The 9,276-nt window shown below is 45.5% G+C and overlaps 1 long non-coding RNA gene across 3 annotated transcripts in view; it reads right to left on the reverse strand.

The window, feature by feature from the left end:
- The window catches only part of LOC110363522 (uncharacterized), a 114,663-nt gene that overhangs the window by 63,178 nt on the left and 42,209 nt on the right, over window positions 1-9,276 (reverse strand). The window contains exon 1 of one of the 3 annotated variants that reach the window (XR_010471680.1): window positions 8,844-9,230. The exons of the other annotated variants lie outside the window; for them this stretch is intronic. This is a non-coding gene — a long non-coding RNA (uncharacterized LOC110363522). Of the gene's footprint in view, window positions 1-8,843; window positions 9,231-9,276 lie in introns of those variants that run through there. 3 annotated transcript variants of the gene reach the window in all.

Here is a 9,276-nt window from a genome sequence, read left to right on the forward strand (position 1 = left end):
AAGGGACAGCGAGAGATGGTGCTGCATGGGGCAATAGGCATCTCTGCACAGGCACAGGTCTCTCAGATCACCACCCATGGGGATAAGGCGCCAGGGTCATCCCAGAGCCAATGCCAGCCATAGCTCTCTCTTCTGGGTTATCGACAATTCCTTGTAAAAGCTGTTCCCCAAAGAAAAGGGAACCAAGTCATGCCTATTCCTGCCTTTGTGGGTTTACCAGAGCTTTCTGACTCTCTTGTTGCAGGTGCTGTTTTCCTGTTACAAGCTGAACCCCTGTGACTCCTGGGCACCCCCCCACAGTTGATGTTAATAATAATGTGGAGTTTTTTCTGACTATGTCTGCTGCATATTTTGGACTGGGGAGATGTTATTTCACCATGAATCCTTGTGGAGGAGTATGAGATCACCCCTTGTCCCAGCATCCTTGCCAGTGGGCATCAGGACTGAGTTTAAGTGCTTTATGAATTAAACCACAGCACAGTCACACAGGAGGGGAGAGGCCAGACAGGACCTCCAGACGCAAGTGTTCACTCAGCTTCTGCTGGAATTTTGGCCAACACACACCTCCTGCTAAGGCCTGATGTGTGCTGGCAGCCCCAGGCACGAGGAAAGCCACACACACTCCTGACCCAGGCACGGTGGCTTAGAGACCTCCTTGCTAAGCAGATGGCAATACTGCATTCCTGCTCATTGGAAACCTAGTCCATGAGTGCTTCCCCATGAAATTGCTGACCAGAATCGCTGCCAAGGCCAACACTGTTGAGCACCGGAAGGCAGGACCAAGCACAGGACAAGGAAACAGTCACGATGCCCAGTTCCCCGTAGCCACAAGTACTCATCGCGTGGTCACATGTTGGGACTGATTTTTCTCCCTCTTCAAGCTCTCCTGGCTTCCACAAGGCTGTGCCAATACATCAGGTTGGTCTAAGTTCTGCCACTCCCCCTGGGGCATCATAGTCCTAGCAAGACCAGCCTTCAGCCATCTCAGGCCCTGGAGACCTGGGAAAAGGTTGGAGTGAAGAAGAGGTACCCTTAGTGCAAGGCAATCCGGTTGGATCAGGTGGAAGAGGGTGAGATTAGAGAAAACCAAAATGGAGATGCACAAATCCCTCATGGGCCCTACTGGGGTGCATACTCAAGTGCTGAGGGAGCTGGAAGATGGGCTTGCGAGTTCACTGCAGAAAGGGAGATGTGCCTGCAGACTAGAAGAAAGCAAACACCACATGGGCTGATGAGCAGTGCAGAGGATTGAAAACTGTCAGAGTGGCCAAGCACAGAGGGTGTTGACCAGTGGCACCATGTGTAGTTGGAGGTCAGGAATGAGCAATGAACCCCAAGGCAAGGGGCACTGGCAGCAGGTGGAAGGAGGTGTTCCTTCCTTTGTAACACTGAGAATCTCATGGGCTGGAAAATGGATGCTCTGCACAGAAACGCTCCAGAGTGCGTCTTTGGAGAAGAACTTCTCCTCCCACCTCTGCCAGGGCCTTTCTCAGCTCTGGGGCCCTTCCCAAGGACAGCCCCAGCAGTTGGGTGCAGGCAGCATCACAGCACAGAACAGGCAGCAGCCACAACAGGCAGCACTGCAGGAAGGCTGGTACCATGGAGACCGTCCCAGGCTCTCCAGTCCCAGCCTGGCCCAGTGCATGGGACTTGCTGCCCAGAAGAGTGGTTTTAGGTTCCTTTTCCCAAAGGGTTAAGAGAATCAACCACTGGACCTTACACTGTTGCTTCCTGGAGTGTAAAATAGCCAGAAGATACTTTTGGAAATGTCCCTGATTTCCTGCATTTTTCCTGAAAGGGTGGGGTTTTAACTCTCTTAATGGCTTCTGTTTGAATTAAGGCATTGCTCAGTATAAACAGTTCAACCAGACACGTGCCATCCATGTTGGATCCTTTGCCATCAGGATGACCTTGCACACAGATTTGTCTCTGGCTGTGTCGGCTACTTGATGGGTAAAGGTCACAGGTACCAGGGCAGGACTCTTTTCTAGTGCTCCTCCAGCCGCATATGACAAGGATCAGGCCTTAACGCCCAAGCGTGATAAAGCCTTAACACCCAAGTGTGCTGCTCCATGAACATGAGTATTCCTCCCTCAGCTCACCACACATTTTGTTTCCACGTGGCTCTCAGCAGGATATGAAGGGCTCTTCAGCACTGGAGGTTCCTCCCTTCTTTTGGAAAAAATGGCAAATTTTCTTCCTGTTGGACATGTCTTAATTCCAGCACCTTGGAGATTAAAAACTGGCACAGCATGCATGCCAGAAACATTCCCCCAGCTTCGCTGGTGTCCACCAAGAGGAGTGTGTCTTTAGCCACAATGGCCATTTCCAAGGAAAACAGCTTATTTATTGACCAGGACCATACAGGGAGAACAGAAGAGCAGGGATGCAGACAACATTTGCCACAAGGCCAGCGAAGCAGCTTGCTGATTCTGCAAACTGTCAATCCAGGACACGGAAAGCTTTCAGCAACCATAGCTCTTCTGGAACAGACTGTGCCTTGCACATCCATGTCTATGAACAAGCCTTCTCCTAGAGCTGAAAAGATCTTGCTCATGAGATCTTGCTCATGGCTAAAGGAGGATGGTGGCCTCGGGCACTGACTAAGGCTTGGGGTTGCATTATCTCACAGGATGACAGAGGGAGGACTTTCCCTAGGGAAGAGGCAGCAGTGACTGATTGAGATGGAGGACAACTTCACCACAGCTTTGGCTATAGGTGGAAAGTTCTGGGTCAGAGAGGAATTCTACATCTTCCATAGCACAACACAGGAAAATGGCAGTACAGCAAAGTTTTATCTTAGTTTAATTATTCCTGGAGGAGTCGTATGTTGGTAGCAAGTGGAGGCAGAATGTCAAAGTTAGTCATTGAATGGGAATGATACAGAGAAATTCACTTGGTTATTAAAAGCCTGAGTGTTCTAGAAGTTGCATCTTTTTTTTCGCTAGTCATTTATGGCTTCTTTTTTTTTTTTTTTTCAAGGAAGGGGTCATAGGGAGAGGCATAGATGATTTATCTTCATAGCTCCTAAAACATACATTGTAGCAGTCAAGATCGAATATGCCTTTTTCCGGTACCTTTTCATTTTTTAACATGGTGAATTCAATTGCTGATCCATAGCAGACCGAGTTCAATAGACACCTTTGACTTTTCTCCTTTGGCTCAAAAGCCAGATGCAACCTTCTGTCACTGGTGTTAGCACAATTAATGCAGATAATCTGCTCTCTGCCATCTAATAATCTAGGCTTGCCAACTATTTAATGATCTATGTGAGAGTACAACCCAATCACATGTTACACAGAACATCAGCACTATAAAGAAATATGATGTTCAAATGAAAAATGAGACAGTTTGAACGTCTTTTAATAGCTTGGAGGAATAAAAAGAGGAAGCACTGTCTATATAATACAAAAAATAATATGGAATTTCCCCCTAGATTTCTGAATCTTCTATGGCAATTCATGTCACATCAAAGCGCACATCTGTAACGTCCTGCGCTGCATTCTGTGGGTCCTGTTCCCATTCAGTGGGCTGGATGCTGTGGCAGAATGTCCCCTCAGACAGCTGGCAGGTGGCACACAAGTGGGAGGAGAGAACCGTGCTGCCAACCAGAAGGACCTGGACAGTCTGGAGAGAGGGGCTGACAGGAATGTGCTGCAGTTCAACAAGGGGAAGAGCAAAGTCCTGCACCCAGGGAGGAAAAGCGCTTGTCCCAGGATGTGGTAGAAAGCAGCTGTGCAGACAGCTGGGGTATTGGTGGACTCCCAGTTGACCAGTTTGGAGCTGGAAAGGTGCCCTTGGGGCAAATAAGGCTACTGGGCTGCAGTAGGCAAAGCATGGGCAGCAAGCAGGTGGAGGGAGGTGGTCCTTACCCTCTGCTGTGTCCTGCTCTGGGCTCCCCAGAGCAAGGCAGACATGGCCATACTGGAGAAAACCCCCAGCTCAGTGCCCCCCCAGGCCCCTCCCACTTTCCACTGGGCTGGGACTGTTGGTCAGTTGGAGCCACCAGAGACAGCAGGACGGAGCTGTGCTGGCACACAGCAGAGCCCGGAGGAAGCAGGATCTGGCACAGCAGGGCTGCCCCAGCAGTGGCACCAGCACCAGTGTCCCATCCTCGCTGTGGCCAGCTGCACTGCATCCTTGGTACACAGCGAGGGTCCTCCTGTCCCAGGCAGGTTGGGCCAGGCCAACTGCTGCTGTGGCCTCAGGTGGGCTCCCCCCACAGCTCGGGGACATACGGGCACAGCTGGGCCCTGCAGCAGCAGCATTTCTCATGCCTGCTGCTCTCTGCTCTGCAGGGAGGCTCTCACTAATGCAAACCCATGCTGAGCATGGACGTGTGGCTGACCTGGGGCTGCAAGAGGAGTGAGAGCCACCTTCTCCTCCTCCAGGAGGAAATGGTCATTGCCAAGTTGCAGTAAGAGCCTCAGAGCCCAGCTGTCTTTGCCCCATCCCTGGCCATGGGACCCAGATAGGGACAGCCTGGCACCAGCCACAGACCCTAGGACCTTGGTGCTGGATGCACCAATATCCATGCCAAGGACAGGTGGGGGACAGGGGTCTGCCTGGCAGGACCCCAAGGAGGCAACCTCCAGCTCACTGCCTGCATTTCCTCTCTGCAGATGTGGCACCACCCTGCGCCCACAGCGCTGCCTGGCCCTGGACCAGCTGTGGGTGCTGAGTGAAGGGAAGGAGGTGGTGGAGATGTTAGAAGAGGAGGAAGAGGATGACAGCAGCAATGAGGATGGGACCTGCCTCATTTTCAGCTGGCCCACGAGCTCCTGCATTGCCACTTCAGGTGAGTCATGGTGCCACATGCCATGGCAAGGCAGGAAACATTCTCAACTCTGCCCATGCCAGCCTCGGAATGGCCTCTGCCCTCTGCATCAGTCACAGTCTTTTGTGGAAGTATTCCTGCTCGGTTACCACACCAGAATGACTTGGACAAATGCACACACTTCTTTTACCAGCTGTGCGGAAGTATCTTTTGAAGTCATCTTACACATAGCTCAGATGCATAAAGACATACTAAAACTTTTGTTTTCAATCCCATTGCTCTGGTGTCAGAAGCACCTATACCATTAACAAACTAAGTGGCTTCAAGATCAGCTGTAGGACAAGAAGCATTTAATCCTAAGTTTATTATTTTTATACGCATTTATGAATAACTGTGCTTGGTTGAACTGTAATTTTTTAAACTATAAAACCTCATTTTTCTAGCACCATAATGATACATCATTCTACTCTAACAACTTGTATTAGACAAAAGCTTATGTCTACATAATTCATTTAATAATACAGAAATTTGACTGCATACATAGTAAGCCAGTGTAATCAATAACTGTATTTTTCTAATACTTCTTACAATCTAAACCTCAAAGTATTCTATAAAACTTCTAGAGTCTCTCAACATCTATACAATGAAGACGACTAAAATACATAGGAGTTAAGGGATTCACATGATCTCATAGTAAAATAGCCGGGCCTGGTGCCCAATTCAGAGACTAGTTAGCAAACCACAGAGGCACTCAACATTAACTCCACCTGGCATGTGTCAGCAAGAAGGACGGACAGGCACAGCTGGGGTCTCTGCACTTCTGCCATCAGCAAGGGGAAAACTGTGTCATTGGTGTTAGTATTACCTGCCCCTTCTCTAGTTTCTGAGACTTCTTTCCCACCCCAGTGTTCTAAACACATGTACTATCACTGCTTCCAAATGCAACCACTGGTAAGAAACAGAAGGAAACCCTTTTAGAACCAATTCACTTCACTTCTGCACGTCATCTTGGCATCAGAAGCCCACATACACAAGTACACTATTCCAAACTCTTCATTATTTAGTTTAGCTCTATATTTTATTTTGCATTTTGGGTTTACTCTTCCCTCTCCCCCCTCTTCTCTCTTTCTTTTTGTTTCATCCCACTCCTGTGTATCCTGGATCAAGAATCCTCACATCTGCATGCAGATTTGCCTTCCTCCTGTTCATTATTCTTTAACAGCACATATTACTGTGCCTTTTGACTCCTAGGTTTTGAGTTTCTTTTTTTTTGAAGCCCTGTTTTGTGAAACACAAAGTCTGGAATGAAAAGGATTCATCAAAGTCATCATTATTCCACATTTATCTTCATTGAACTATCTTTCTCATGTATTATCCCTCAAATGATGTAAAGCCTCCTATCTGCTGTGTTCCTCTTTATTATCTGCAGTTCCCCTCTCATTCATTTCTCACCAGCACTGTCTTTCTTCTCTGCCTTTAAATTTCTGCACCACGTATCAATACTGCTTGCTGTGATCTAGAGGTTCACAACAAGAAGTCACACAAACAATTTAAATATGATGCAGATCACAAAAAAAGAAAAAAAAGAAAAAACACACACCAAAAAAACACCACAATTTCATGCTGTGAATTTGGATACTGTTGTTATTCAAACTGAGCCCTGCTCTGTGGTAAATGCCCTGCCTGCTTCCTTACCTTCCAAGGTTTTTTCTCCAGAAGCACTTGGGAAATGGCACAGCTAAACTACAACTAACAACAGAGACTTTCATATATCCCCACCTTCCTCTTTCTCCTTCATATTTACTGCTACACACACTTGACTTTGTGACACTTTTTAATTTCCCATGTTGAACAGCATACATACATTAGACTGATACACATTTCTCTGCACCCCTGACATCATTTATCAGCAGTGGCTCAATTACCCTTGTCATGCATTTATTGGCCTTTTAGAACATGTCTCTCTGTGAATGCATGTGCTAGCTGTATTCTTCATCAGCGTTCAGCAAAATTACCATTGTGGTAAGTGGGAAGTGACTGACCTAATCAAGTTGAGCACACTACACAATTTTCTGCTGTTTCATAGCAAGGACTTCATACAGTTGATCACTCATCATCTAGCTACAGGCTTTCAGACACCAAACAGAGCTAACCTGCCTCTCAACAACTCTGAAGCATGAATTTCTAGCTCAGAGGTTGCTAATAGGATTGAAGGATTGCAGTGCTCCCTTCTACTCCTTTTCTGTACAGCTATGGATGAAAAATATATGTATGAAATATGGTCCAATACACGGAAGGAAAAGCATCAAGAATATGTTGTAGAAAAGACTGTTCTAGAGAGGATAAAATGCATTTAAATGGCTATAATACAGGCATCAGAGTCCATTGGTCCCATTCAGTCATACACAAGTGAGATAAGTATTTGGAAGATGTCAAACAAAGACCTATGCTGTTTGTTCACACTGTCAGGGAAAGACACAGCCCAGTTATTACTCTATCTGGATTTGCAGACCAGAAACCTTGGTGGTTTTGCTTGCCCTTATGTTTTTCATTCTCTCTAGTTTATGACTTCTGTACCTTTCTGAAAATGTCATGCCAGCTACATCAGTAGAGTCTTGATGTCACATAACAGAACAATTGTGCTCAAGGAAATTTTCACATGACCTTCACATGACTCAGTCAAATTGACTGAAAAGGAAGAACTCTGCACCCAGTTCCACCTTGCTCCCAACCCCCTCGATGATTGCTAGGCAGAGGTGAAGCACTCTCACTGGTGTGACCAGACAGTGCTGGTCTGGTGGCCTTTTGCTTTGTGATTAGACACGGTGACTTCAGTACAATTTTCTTGGAAAATCATCTAGAGCTTAGACCGAAATCTGCTTGCTGTCTGATTTGATTTTAAAGCTTACAAGGAAGGGGGTCAGCAAAGAGAAGGACAAAAATGACGCAGCCTTATATTCACTGCAGAGCTGCTGCAAACAAGTGATGCGGATTACTAGAATCAACTAGCTAATGAACTTTGCTTAAATCATTTTCACCTTAAAGTTCAGCAGGGAAAAAAATGAAGACAAGTTGGACTGGGGGTGGGACAGGCAATAAGATAGAGAAAATGTGCATCACAAGAAAATCACTATCAGATAACTTTGCATAAAAATTTTAAATTATCAAACTAAATCAGTACAGGCATTGAAATACTGGGATGTAAGGAAAGGGAATTCAAAAGAAAAAATCCCACCTCTTTAATTATCTCATGTAGGAAGGAAGACTTCAGTGTGAATTCAACTTCATACTCAAAAATATCATCCTATTCCTCCTGCCTTATAGTGGAGCTTATGATAGTTTTATATCTTTCTTTTGACCCTCTGGTTCCATTGCAAATACAGTAGTTGTTTTTATGTCTGTACTTGCTGAGTAAAGAGACTGTAGCTGGGTCATGGTCCTATACAGGAGAAAAAACAATAAAACCCAATTTTTTGGCTATACATTTACACTCAAAATACTCCCAAGTAGTCAATCCTGGCTCCACCTCACCCATTTGTCTAATGCTGTCTTTCTGCCATTCAAAAACAACCTGAGATACAGATTCCTCCCGTGTGTGAACATTTTCAGAATGCCAGAATGTGATGTGTCTTGAAACATCAGGAGCACAGGACACACAAAGGACATCAAGTTCTTTCTGCAAGACAGGGACGTTTGAGAGTGCTGTATTTGACAGCACAACTTTCTCACACAGAAAGGTGGCAGCTTTGAACACTTCTGAGAATTTTTAAATGCAAGCAGTATACGTTGCCATTGACACACAAATGATACTATGTTTTGTTTTTTGAAGAATAAGCTCTTGATAGCCATTGTCAAGAGATGGGGTAATCTATTTAGTAAAAAGACAATGAGTCCAGATTTCAGCTGCTGTAGATCCCTGCTGCAACGCCCCTGATAACAATAGGGCTATCTTGGCTTAGAGAAGTCCAAGATTATTAAATGTGCCCCGATAAATTTAAAATTAATCAGAACACTTCCATACTCAATGAGAAGCCTAGCACAGCTCAACCTTATTGTCCGAAATTACCTGAACAGTTGGAACTGCATTTTTCCTCTCCTCTTTTGAAGTTCATGGGCTGAAGAATGGAATTGAGGTATGAAAACAAACCGTCGTCCTATAAAATCCAAAACAATACAAAATATATGAATTTATTCATTAAAAGACCTGAGGATTTCTCAGTTGGAGCTGACTTGTTTTACAGGGACAAAGCTGCATCATTTTAGTCATCTTTTTTTAAATACTGTTAGTAAATGGGAGGGATTAGCACATGTGAGAGTAAATTAGATTGGAAAAATCTTCTCTGAGCACCTGTTGTTGTCCCACTTTGAACGTTACAACTACAGGTAATATTGCTAGGTACACTGCATGAGTTTGTCTTAAAGGACACAAAGAGTTTATCTGTTCAGTCTGTTTATCTCTGTTCAACTGGGCCAGAAATCAGTCTGGTTCCTCTACATCT

Source organism: Columba livia, chromosome 3, assembly GCF_036013475.1.
Source record: "Columba livia isolate bColLiv1 breed racing homer chromosome 3, bColLiv1.pat.W.v2, whole genome shotgun sequence".
Classification (NCBI taxonomy): Eukaryota; Metazoa; Chordata; class Aves; order Columbiformes; family Columbidae; genus Columba; species Columba livia.